The sequence below is a fragment of the Oryctolagus cuniculus genome, chromosome 4 (assembly GCF_051225735.1).
Source record: "Oryctolagus cuniculus isolate XC-2025 breed Fujian yellow rabbit chromosome 4, ASM5122573v1, whole genome shotgun sequence".
NCBI classification, from domain to species: domain Eukaryota; kingdom Metazoa; phylum Chordata; class Mammalia; order Lagomorpha; family Leporidae; genus Oryctolagus; species Oryctolagus cuniculus.
Genome location: NC_142870.1, coordinates 19,880,423 through 19,894,238, shown reverse-complemented (window position 1 = coordinate 19,894,238; position 13,816 = coordinate 19,880,423). Strand labels below are relative to the sequence as shown.

The window sequence follows — 13,816 nt, the reverse complement described above, 5'->3', positions numbered from 1 at the left end:
CTAAGCAATATATGAGTTGTAACATATACTGGTATGTTACATAGAAACAAAAATGCACATATAATAGAAGAATACTTTATAAAACAAACTATACTACTTTATAAAACAAACTATGAGCCTAGTGAATTACAATGTTTATACAAGTAGTTTTCCAAAAGACCAGTAATGACTATGAGAACTCAGAATATTTATGAGCTTAAAGAAAATGAAGAGAGATTTTGACTTGAAGAGGAATATGTGTTTAACCTAAAAAATGAAATGAGGGAATCAGCCCTGAAGGCATTCAGATATGGCTGAAGAGCCCATGAGAGTATTTTAGGCATGGAAAGCCAAGACACTCTGGGGGGGGGGGGGGGGGGAACACCTAAATGAAAGATCTCCGCGAGTGAGATCCCAGTGGAAAGAAGGGGGCCATCAAAGAAGGAGGTACCTTTCTCTGAAGGGAGGAGAGAACTTCCACTTTGACTATGACCCTGTAGGAATAAGATCGAAGTCGGCGAACTCAAAGGGCTTCCATAGCCTTGGCAACTCATGACTAGAGCCTAGGGGGATTACTGATGCCATAAACAAGAGTGTCAAATTGTTAAGTCAACAACAGGAGTCACTGTGTACTTACTTCTCATGTGGGATCTGTCCTTAATGTGTTGACCAATGTGAAGTAATGCTACAACTAGTACTGAAACAGTATTTTACACTTTGTGTTTCTGTGTGGGTGCAAACTGATGAAATCTTTACTTAATATATACTAAATCAATCTTCTGTATATAAAGATAATTGAAAATGAATCTTGATGTGAATGGAATGGGAGAGGGAGCGGGAGATGGGAGGGGTGTGAGTGGGAGGGAAATTATGGGGGGGCATTGTAATCCATAAACTGTACTTTGGACTAAATAAAAAAAAAGATAAAAAAAATGAAATGAGGTGTTCTCACTATGTTCTCATGTCAAATCAAATTAAGTGTTTTATTCAAAAGACTATTCAAATATCACCAATGTTCCCAGCATTCTTTTCATTCTTATCTAATTACTGGACTGTTATATTTGGGATATAATATCCCAAAAAGGATGTGAACAAGAAGATTTTATGGCTAAGTCATTTTGAAACTAAACTCTAAGTTAAATATCTTTTCTACGAATACAGGCATAAGGAAATGTGTGGAATATTAATTGGAAGGTCTCAGGATATTAACTGAAACCAGGGATCTTTTGTTAAATCATTGAATAATATATTTAATGATAAATATTCCTTCTGAATTTCTCCCTTCTACTTCTATCACAAATTACTTCTCACACAATAACAGCAGCTAGTGTGTCTATCCAGGTGCTCCTTTCAAGTGGGGGGAAGGAAGGGGTCACAGGTCATCCTGGAACCTTCATACAGCTGTCCCCATCCTGGACAGTCAGCGAGGGACTCACATTCCACCTCCCATTCATAGCAAACTGGAGGCTGAAGGAAAGGGCATGCGTGAATTTGTAGTGAAGCACACCTGGCTTTGGATCTCGGTTCTGTGATCAAGGGTAAGGAATGTAAGCATTCTATGTTCCAGATTCCTCATCAAACGGAGATGGCATAATACAACATGGTAAGACTTTCGGGTAACATGCCACACCACACATAAGTCATCCAGGAGAGAGGCTGACACACCAGGTACTTCAAGTTGGTGCTCCTCTGTCCTGCTTATTATATCCTACTTAAATTTTAATGCTTCTGCTAAACCATGGTAAAAACCAGCTACTTTATGAAATCCACTGAAAATGAATTATACACAGAACCTAAGGGGAAAGTAATGTGTCTTTTTCTAAAAAAAATTTTACATACAGGGCTGGAAGTATTGAAAGCGAGTACTTAATTTTTGAGACTGAAGAATGAGTTTCTTTTATATAGATAGATATCTCAAAGGTAAATGTTTTTCTGTATAACCTCAAGCAAGTCAATATGCAAGTATTTTTGACTTAATAATTGTTTCAACTCGGAATGGAGGTATTATTGAGTATTTTAAATTTGTTTCCCATGGTTTTAACCATTTTCTCTTCTTTACTGATAGAGTGTGAATGAGAGCAATTTAAAAACAGAAAATAAAACAGCAACATTTTGCCATAGTAAAATCTGGCAAAATAACATGATTAAGCAAACCATACTTTACAATTTAAGTAAAAGAAAAACATATAAACATAGGGAGTGGGCATTTAGCCTACTGAGTAAGATGCCAGTTTGAGTGCCTGCATCTCATTTCAGAAGGCCCAAGTTCAATTCCTGATACTGGCTCCTGACTCCAGCCTCCTGTCAGGGCAGATCCTGGGAGACATTAGGGATGCTTCATGTAACTGCCAACTATGTGGGAGACCAGGGTTGAGTTCCTAGTGCGTGGCTTAAGTCCTCTCCAGTCCTGACCATTGCAGGCAACTGGGAAGTGCAACAGCAGGTGGAAGCTCTGTCTCTTAAATAAATTAAACAAAAATACAGTATTCACTGATAAATACAGCCTTCTGCCTGCAACATTTTTAACCAATAGCATGGCACCCCCTTCCATAAACTGGACTCATAAATTTACTAAGTAGAAAAAAGTTTTTCTAGTTCTTCAGGTTTGCAAATTTTATCATTTCCTTCAGTTCTTATGATTTGTAAACATCATCTAATGTATAATGCAAAGGGGATAAAACAGCAATCTGAATCACTATAATCTCATTGGACTGAACTGAGGTGTAGCTTTGCAATATTAAGAAAAGAATAATAAAGAAATAAGTATGCAAGGTATGTTTAGCTTTAACAGGATTAAGAATATTTCAAGTATTAAACTTTCTTTTCAGGCACACAGAAGCAATACAAATAGTATATTACCAATTAATTCCACTTAATTAAGAAGTATTTCTGCATTAATTTCATGCGCCGACTAGTCTGAGCTACAGGGTGTCTGATGAAAACCGTAATTTCTAAGTGTATTGTGATGGTGCTTCAGGATGAGGGCAGCATTTGATTTGGGTGGACTCAGCAGTTTGTCCTCCCCAGACTGCCTGGGCATCATCCAATTCATTGAGGGCCTGAACAGAACAAAAAGGCAGCGGGATTTGCCCCTATGTCCTGCCTGTAGACTAAGCTGGGACACTGGTGTTCTCCTCTTTGACTGGGACCTACGGCATCCACTCCCCAGGTTCCTGGGTCTTTGGAGCTGGACTGAATTATGTCTCCACTTTTCCTGGATCTCCCCTTGTAGACAATAGACCATGGGGCTTAGCAGCCTCCATAATCACCATATGGGCTAATTCCTCATAATTCTCTCTCTCTCTCCAAATTTCTCTTCAAGTAAATCTTTGTTAGGGGTCTCAGATTTGACTTGAGGAATTTCAGAGACACTGTTTCTCTTTTCACTTTCTATTCAAACTTTGTAGATTTTCACACTAAGCCTCTACCTCCATTGGTATGAGTGAGTGACACTGTTCTAAATTCATGGTAACCAGGAAACCAGCTCACTGTCCAGTCAAGGAGAGAAGAATGGCAGCAAGCACTGATATTCTACACTGAACTTAGTGTTCTATTATCACTGCCCTGCAGAAGGTGAGGAGGAAGGGGAGAAGATTTTTAAGGAGGAGTCAGTCCAGAGAGTCAGCTTCTATTTCTCTACTATTTTGGGATGAAGTCCAGGTACATGGTAGCATAGATTGTGGCAGCAGTAGAAAATCCTGTGTCCTATGTCCCTATCCTATAAAGGCATTTCCTTTTGGGAAGGGAGTGGCTCATAGAATGTCAGGAAATGTCTCAGGGCAGAAAAGGAACAGGAAGTTGTTCATTGCAGGTCACTCAAACAGCACAGGCCATGGTAAACACTTAGCAGTGGGACAAACCGGCTTTAACTTTGTTTTTTTTTTTTTTTTTTGGACAGGCAGAGTGGACAGTGAGAGAGAGAGACAGAGAGAAAGGTCTTCCTTTTGCCGTTGGTTCACCCTCCAATGGCCGCCGCGGCCGGCGCGCTGCGGCCGGTGCACCGCGCTGATCCGATGGCAGGAGCCAGGAGCCAGGTGCTTTTCCTGGTCTCCCATGGGGTGCAGGGCCCAAGCACCTGGGCCATCCTCCACTGCACTCCCTGGCCACAGCAGAGGGCTGGCCTGGAAGAAGGGCAACCGGGACAGAATCCGGCGCCCCGACCGGGACTAGAACCTGGTGTGCCGGCGCCGCTAGGCGGAGGATTAGCCTAGTGAGCCGCGGCGCCGGCCCTTAACTTTGTTTTTTAAACTCCCTCCAAGCAGCTCATCCTGTTCAGAGATCTCTGAGGTGCCTTAGAAGCCATACTACAGCCCCAGGTTTCCAAGCTAACCAAATGGTAGCAACAGCCACTGTTCACTGGTGTGCAATGAGCTAGGCATGTTCCTCGTGCTCTTACACGTGGGGAAAAATTACCCTGTTTCCTTATGGAGGGAAAATAATATCATTTAACACACAAACACACACAAATAGAGTCTGAATTCAGCTATAGGAGAATCATAAAAAAGGCTAAGTCTTACAGCATTAAAGGGCAAATCCATCCACATGTCCCAGGTAATGGAGAGGGATTCTGCTGCATTGTTTTATTTATGAACAACATGACTTGGCCAAAAATACTTTGTTGTATCTCTTGGCCTGTTTCCTATCAAACAGCTGTTCATGCCCTGGATGCTGTCTGGTGTGTGACCTCTACCAGAGGCACTGCTATAAAACAGGAGCCAGGCAAAGGAGCCTATAGCACTGGAATATGGATGATGTCTTAGCGCCAGGCCCCTACTCAAATGTGCTCACTCAAGACTTTGGCAATCCAGCTGGCCAGGGGTGTTCTCCTTTCTCCAGAAAAACAGAGTGAGTATGCAGGGTCCAACAAACAACATTAGCTCTGGATTTTGATCTCCAGGGGCTTAATCACTAGCAGCTCTCCAGCATCACATGTGTGGACTCCTAACTTGTTCAATGACCTTACCATTCATCTTCTCATTTTAGTCCCAAAAGCCTTATAGGACATGGTAGGATAAATAGGGCTCTACCTTCCTTCCTGAATAGTAGTGACAATGGGAACCTATACACGCAAATGAAAAAAATGCAACAGAGAAGCAGATCTAATTCAGAGCACACTGCTACCTCCAGTGAATATTCTGCTTCCCTACTTCGGGAGCACTCCGCCTGACCAGCCCCTCCTAGATACACCCTGTGATTTTTCTGTGCAATCCTCGAAGGTCAGAGGAATCTGAGAAGCTGCAGGGCCACTGTGCTTGCTTATCCCTCCCTTCCTTCCTCTACCTCGCCAATATTACAGCCCCTACCGGATGGTAAGCATGGGGAGAAAGTCACCACCATGATAAAAATTAAAAAAAAAAAAATAGACAAAAAGCTATAATGTTGGTGCATGATTTGTATTACGGAGAAAAAGAGGGAACAAAAGTTAGGGCAGGGTTAAGAAGGTTCAGGAGTGTTGGGAGTGCAAGGAGGGTGTAGACCAAGCAGTAAGTAGGTGGCAGGCCCGGTCTGAACTGTGAAGGTGACATTGAGACACTTCCCAGTTAGCTGCTGCTGAAAGAACATGACAGGAAGCAGCAGAAACTCACACACAGGCCCTAAGAAGGGAGAGTGCCTGGCAAGTTCCAGGATAGACAAGGAGGACAATGTGGCCAGAGGCAAAGAGCACAGATCCTGCAGGGCGCGTGAAGCCACAAGGTCTCTCAAGAGCCAGGGTCAATGTGGAGTGTTTGCAGGGGTGGAGAGGAGGGAAGGCAGGCGGGGTGGAATAAGGGATATTCACTAACGTTCTCACGGGAGGTCCCCATCTACCCCACATGCCTGAGCAGATCACCGCCTGGCTCCTTCCTCTCACAGCAGAACGCTATCCCCCAAACCCGAGGCATTGACTGCACGGGGAGAACTGCTTTCCCATGCACGCCAAGGCTCAGCTCAGTTGTAGCCGCGCTCTGGTGCTTGTCACAACGCATCCACTTCACACCGTCTTCCCTACTCACCCGCCCCTATTTTCAGGGTAGGAAGGAGAGCACTTTAATTCCAGTTTATTAATGAACCCCAGGCAGCATTCAATGTTCCTGTCCCCAAATATGGCTTCATCACTGGAGACACAAAGCTTGCAAAATGCTTCCCTTGAGAAAATGTTCTCATTGGAAGGGAAGAGACTTCCCAACAGGGGAAATCTGCTAGCTTCTTCAGGCTATGGTAGAAACCCGACTCCTTGCCCACCTGGAGGACTTCACCGGCGGTAAACCATCAAATGAACTGTCCATGCACCAGCTTCTCTCATTTTGGTTCTGATTTTGTAATCACTGCAAAGTAAAATCAGTCCCAGGACCCCTGAGGATACCAAAATTCACAGACATTCATGTCCTGTATATAAAACGATCGCAGTGTTAGTACAGAACCTCCATGCATCCTCCTGTAGACTTAAATCATCTCTAGATTACTCCAGTTATACTGGTCAGGGAATAATGACAAGAAAAAAAGTCTGTACATGCTTGGTACCGACCTACTTTATCTGCCTGAATGTTTCTGATCCTCAGTGGCTGAATTTATGGCTGTGGACACCACAGCATGGAGGGCCAGCTGCACTCTGCTCACACTCATAGTAAAGGTAGCAAGAATGTGAGGTCAAGATCAAAGGCGAGAACGACTGCCCCCATCACATGGCTATTCACTTGTTTCCTCGATCTCAAGACTGATACACTATTTTATTGTCATGAGCTCCGGATGCAAAAATAAAATAACATAAAATAACATAACATAACATAACATAAAATAACATAAAATAACATAAAATAAATAACATAACATAACATAACATAAAATAAAATAAAATATCACCTTCACCTTGAAATAGTAATGACCATGAGAACCTCAGATAGGCCACAATGCTGTCTCCCTAAAGACAGACACATGAATGGCATTTGGCTGATATGCTAATGTTAGATGGTAACCAAAAAATGTGGTGAGTATTCTTTCCTCGGCAGAAAGGCAATTTATCTCTCTGGTGTTGTCAACAGAAGATGAAAGTAAATTAAGATCTATGAAAGTCACTGAATTATTGAAAATGCTATTAGATACAGAACTAGCTCTGCTGTCCCTTGAAATGACTGCTATTTATGAGAGTTGACACTGAGGATAATTTGTAAATGGATGACATATAAGCCTGTAAAGAAGGATTTCACATTAAAAATTTCACCTCAAAAATGGTAGAGCTTTCTAGATGACCACTCCAATTTAAAAAGAAAATTAAAAAGCCCCTCTATTTCTTAAACTCCAAAATAGTTAAAACCTCTACTGCATTCTAAACTCAAGCATTTGTCATCCCTAAAGTCCAAGGAAGCCATTTATAACATGAAAGTGAAATTCCTGATCCTTCAGTGTGATACTGCATTTTCTAAAACACGAACCAAGGCCCTTCCCCCACACGCCCTGGGATCACACTGATTTTATAGTCAGTGCACTCACAGTTGGAGAACACTATCAATGCATTGCTTGGACGTAAGGCAATAAAAATGTCATCTGTGTTGTGTTTAGTCAAGCTACATTTCTTTTTTATGTCTATGGACACATACTGACATGGGAATTTTGTCAAAATATGTGACATGAAAATGAAAGAATGAATGCTGGCATTATTTTTGTGAATATTGGTACTCTCTATTTAGCACAATGCACCAAAATTAAAAAGCAACCTCAAGCCTGAATCTAACAAATATATGCAAAGCAAAAGCAATAAAGGCCGGCATGTGGACTGTGTTCACCATAGGTATTGTTTTCCGTCAATTTGTTGGAAGCTATTCTCAACTCCACTAATTGTGGCTCATAAATAAGTTACCTGTCAGAGCTACATTCTAAACTCAATAGAAGAGTTTAAAAATGCAGACTCTTCAATATTGTCCACTTTCACAGAATCTTTTGCAGTAAAAGCAGAAGAAATGTTAACCTTCATCAAGGTCTTGAGGATAAAACCAGCTTCATTTTACTCCAGCCTTTCACAGAAATCTTTCCATATGCTTGGATGAGGGTACTTTAGAAAGTTAGTGGAAAATACAATTAAAAGATAACATTTATTTTGGCACAAAACATTTTGAAATCCATGCAGTTTTTCCGTAACATGCATTTTTCCATGAATTAAAAAAATTGTAAAAATAAACAAATCTCTTAATTCCATTTTCCATAAACTTTTTAAAGTATCCTCATATACTTCTCTTTATATTCTTATTTGATTCTATAAGAAACTTGGGGCTCATCTCACCAATAAAACTACCAAATTCCTGAATGCAGTCAGATTTCTAGACCCTCAAAATCTCTAGTTAGCACTAGTACTTCCTTAGCCCGGGATCAAAAACAACCACAGTACTAAACCAGGGATTTGCGTGTTTGTTGCTTTTTAAAAAACAATGTTTTCCAGGACCACAGCCATATCTATTCATTTGTTTATTGGCTGTGACTACTTTCATGCTATAAATGTAGCAGTGACCAGTCAGCATAGAAACTATATGGGCTTACAAAGCCAAAACACTTACTATCTGGTCTTTTACAGACCTGTTTGCCAATTCTTTTAGTAGAAACCAGCAAAGAGAGAACACATATGTAATGAGCATTCTTTCACTAGTCAGGGTAAATGACCTTTGAATGCTGGTTTGCTCAGCAACTCAATTGTTTTCCATTTCAGGGTTTCTTATGATTACAGCTTTGAAGAAAAAGCCACGTCTTCTTATGCAAGCATTTCTGGATATGAAAGATGTGGCTTTTCACACTTGTCAATCCGATAGATTTTACTGGCACTGATGTGACATGTAATTTAAAGCACTACAACATCTTTTAAGGCTTTTAATTGTTTTTATTTTTTTATTTTTTTTATTTTTTTGACAGGCAGAGTGGACAGTGAGAGAGAGAGAGAGACAGAGAGAAAGGTCTTCCTTTGCTGTTGGTTCACCCTCCAATGGCCGCCGCGGCCGGCGCACCGCGCTGATCCGATGGCAGGAGCCAGATACTTATCCTGGTCTCCCATGGGGTGCAGGGCCCAAGCACTTGGGCCATCCTCCACTGCACTCCCTGGCCACAGCAGAGAGCTGGACTGGAAGAGGGGCAACCGGGACAGAATCCGGCAACCCGACCAGGACTAGAACCTGGTGTGCCGGCGCCGCAAGGCGGAGGATTAGCCTAGTGAGCCGCAGCACCGGCTTTTTAATTGTTTTTAATAATGCCTGACAGTTTTCTATAAATATCATAGTTCCATTAGTATTATAAAATGCACTACAGGAACTCATATTTGTTATTTTACCACTGGAGGAACAAGAATAATATAATTAAGAACAATCCTACTATCTGAATCTAGCCGAAGACTAAATGACCAGATAGGATTTGATGACAAGGACTCTGGGGTTAAAGTGGCGCGTTCCCTTTGAAGGCTGTGCAGGGAGTCATCCACAGCCTACAAATAATGAGCGTCCAAGGTATCAAACAGGAGGTGGCAATGGCGATTGGGCTTGACTTGATAAGTTCCAATTCTTTCTCTGTTTTCTGGAAGTGTACTTGGATACTAGTCAATCCTATGATATCTGGGCCATTCTGATGTCCCTAGAAACCATGACACTTTCCTCCCTCAACCCTGCAGAGGGTCATATCTACACCTTGGCCAAAAACACGATCCAAAGGCACAGGTAACCTGTGTTGACAGCTCTAGCTTCTGGCACTCCAGAAAACCCAGATGACACACAGAGAGGGATGGGAACAGCGTGGGCAAACCATGTGTATCAAACACAAGGGTTCACTGGTTTCCTCTCTACTTCCATGGTAGCTTAACATTAGAGTAGAAAAACGAAGGGACCTCTAACACTGCAGTCAAAACAGCAAACAGCATTGTCTACCTTGTCTCACAAACACTGGCAGCTAGAACAGGGGCCTAACAAAGTCAATTTCACAAATATCTGTGGGAACTGAAGGCTACTGACATTGTAAGGCTTCAACATCTCTCAAAGGAGTGGAAAGTACATGTGTTTAGAGCAGCCTCCTTAAAGCTGAGTCACATGTCAGGAAAACACTACTCATTGGCTCTCAGCTAAGGGTGATTTTTGTCCCACAAGGCACATCCAGCAAAGTCAGGAGACACTTTCAGTTATCACAGCTGGAGTTGTGCTAATGGCATGAAGTAGGGAGGGGCCAAGGGTGTTGCTGCACATCCTACATGCAGAGGGAAGCATGAAATTATTTGGAGCAAAATGTCAATAGTGCCGAGGCTGAGAAACCTTGGTCTAGATCAGGGATGGGAAACTTTTTAATTTGGATATTTATAACATCATTCATGGGCCATACAGGGTTATCTACTGCAAAGTCAGCCTGCAGTAGATTTATTGCATTTCGAATCCTGCCAGCAATTACCCTGGCAGGGCCAGACCAAATGATTTTGGGGGCCTAATTGTGATAATAAATGCTATTATGAGTTGATCTGGTTGCCTTTTACGATGTAATCTGATGGGAGAGTAATACAAAGAAAAACACTCCCTATATTTGAAAGATAAACCAATCACCAAGTATTTATTTAATAATTTTGTCATTTATAAACACTGCCCTATGCAGACTTAATGACAAACCCTGGCATTGTCCTAAACCTAAATGGGCAGATGCAAAATTAAAGTTAGAAACAACTCTCACAAAATACTTCATCCCAAATGGGAAAGGATTTTTTTAAAGTATTCAAATCTCTGAGGTTACAGTGAAATGAATGCTATAAGTCTCACGTTTTTATCCCTCATGTTTTGTTTTAATTCTTATTTAGGATAACAACAAAAGAACATATAATCTGTATCCTTGAAACAAATTGCTTTCTATGACAAAAATTTAAAATCTAGAAATTGTTGATTGTAAGTCTTGACAGGACAAGTATTCCATTCACAATGCAAAGCACCACACATTTTCTTCATAAATGCAATTTTTTTTTTTTTCTGACAGGCAGAGTGGACAGTGAGAGAGAGAGAGAGAAAGGTCTTCCTTTGCTGTTGGTTCACCCTCCAATGGCCGCCACAGCCGGCGCACCGCGCTGATCCGCAGGCAGGAGCCAGGTGTTTCTCCTGGTCTCCCATGGGGTGCAGGGCCCAAAGACTTGGGCCATCCTCCACTGCACTCCCTGGCCACAGCAGAGAGCTGGACTGGAAGAGGGGCAACTGGGACAGAATCCGGCACCCCAACCGGGACTAGAACCCGGTGTGCTGGCGCCACAGGCGTAGGATTAGCCTATTGAGCCGCGGCGCCGGCCCATACATGCAATCTTGTGTCAGCTCAACTGAGGAGCTTACTCCATTTCATCTCATGTTTATTATTTGACTAAAAGCAACCCAGACTAAGGACCTATAAAACCAATCACCTTAGTGCAAAAAGATAGCATCTCATTAATCTAAGTTGGTAACAGAGCAATGTGGAAGCCCGAGCTGCCCCATCAAACATGCCTGTTTACCTTCAAGTTTCTCTGAATCCAGTATATCTGCATTTGACCTCCAGATGACCAGGAGGATTTTTTCAATTGAAATGGGCAGCTTTGCTATAAATAAGAGGGCAGAGCTGCAGATGCTATAAATAACTAGAAATTACATGCTTTCTCCCATCTGTTTATACTAGCACTGCAGAACCCTACACTTGTGATTGTACAGTCTCTGTAGGTAGGAAAAACAATATAGCTGCCAACATCACTTCATCCTCTAAGAATGGAAAGGTGTCAGGATCCTAAACTCCCTGCAAGTAGAAGACTGGCAAAGAGAAAACTCTAAGAAGGTTTTAATACCTGTTTGGGAGGGTAGATAGTACAGATGCAGTCATGTATACAGTACCTCATGAAAATAAATGAAAAAAATGATTAATAAAAATGGAAAAATACATTTTTATATGCCAAAATGTCCTAAAATGAAACTTACGGGAAAACTAATCCTTGTTTTGTAAAACGGAGGAAAAGCTTATTGGTGCATGCTATCTATAGCCATGACATTCAGGAAAGTATGTTTGTAACATTCTTCATCCTCTTTCTATCATTTTCTGTAGTCTTAAAATGTGCTTCTGAACCTCAAATGTAATTTTCCTAACCTCGAAAACAATGTCAGAACCAAATGCTTAGCCATTTGGTGTGGAGTACAGCCAAGACGCCAGTTAGGTTTCAAGCTTAGTCCTGCCATGTTTGGGGGCTTGGGAAGTCAGGAAGCTCTTTAAGCCTTACTTTCTCATATGTACAAAGGAAATGAGGAGAATGTCCACAAAGTATTCCAAAAGTAAATCATTTTAAAAATAGTTGGCATATTGCAATACACCATGCAAATCAATGTATCACCAATTGTTAGTATCCAGAGCTTTTTCTAGTCCTATGTTACTCACATGCAGGATTCTCCATGTTCTTAGAGCAAAGCACTTTCTCACAATAGCAGGAAATACGTTTATTGTGAAAGAGTACAAACCACATCCTTGAAAAATTCTCATTTGAATTAATATGAATTTCTTATGGAGGCCATTAAAAAACTTAATGGCTTAGGATGAAGTCTTGTAAAGTATGCAATTCTACATCTATAATTTATCTTTTAAAAAATAATTGGTTGGGGCTGGCATTGTGGGTTAAAGCTGCAGCCTGTAGCAGCAGCATTCCATGTGCGTACTGGTTTGAGTCCTGGTTACTCCACTTTGAATCCAGCTCCCTGCTAATGTGCCTGGGAAAGCAGTGGAGGATGGCTCAGATGCTAGGGTCCCTGTACCCATTAGGAGACCTGGATAAAGCTCCTGACTCTGGCCTGGCTAAGTCCTGGTTTTTGCGGCTGTTTGGGTAGTGAACCAACAGATGGAAGACCTCTGTCTCTCCTTCTCTCTCTAACACCGCCTTTCAAATAAATAAATCTTTGAAAAATAAAAAATAAAGGCCGGCGCTGTGGCTCAATAGGCTAATCCTCCACCTGTGGCGCCAGCACACCAGGTTCTAGTTCTGGTTGGGGCACCAGATTCTGTCCCGGTTGCTCCTCTTCCAGTCCAGCTCTCTGCTGTGGCCGGGAGTGCAGTGGAGGATGGCCCAAGTCTTTGGGCCTGCACCCCATAGGAGACCAGGAGAAGCACCTGGCTTCTGCCTTCGGATCGGCGCTGTGCGCCAGCTGTAGTGGCCATTGGAGGGTGAACCAATGGCAAAGGAAGACCTTTCTCTCTGTCTCTCTCTCTCACTAACTCTGCCTGTCAAAAAAAAAAAAAAAAAAAGAGAGAGAGAAATAAAAATAAAGAATAAAAAACAATTGGTTTCCTCAGAATAAGGTAGGTAAATGCTAATTTTAATTATAAAATGTTACAACTGAGATTGTGTGTCTCTTCTAGCAATCATATGCATCAATAGTATATAATACGCCTCACCTAAATCTGGATAAATCTACTAGATATAACCTAAATTAAGAAATGACAACTGAAATAATTATGAAATGGAAGACACTGTAAGGCCTGCAGTGGCTGGCTGATACAACGTGTCTTTATAGGAAGCTGTGTCTCAAGCTCATAATGATAAAATCAGAAGGGCATCACTGCCCCTTTTCTGTATTCTGGGAGAGGAGGCAGAGGTAGTTCTCAAATTTAAGAAACCTTTCACTCCCTAAGCTTACAGATGAATTGTAAAACATAATTGGAATGCATTCACTTGAATTAGTCTATATACTATAATGTGTGTATCTTAAATATTTGGGGAGCAAACAAGTTACTAACATATATGGTCTCTTGTTAAAATCATGGCATCTTGGCACCTTACCACAAATAAAATAGTGATGTGAAACAAGGCACAATAATAATGCTGTATATACAATATTTAAGAGAGCCACATTAAATAAATAGA

At 41.5% G+C, this 13,816-nt stretch overlaps 1 protein-coding gene across 7 annotated transcripts in view; it reads right to left on the bottom strand.

Moving 5' to 3' along the window:
* APP (amyloid beta precursor protein) overlaps positions 1-13,816 on the bottom strand; it is a 269,028-nt gene that overhangs the window by 89,677 nt on the left and 165,535 nt on the right.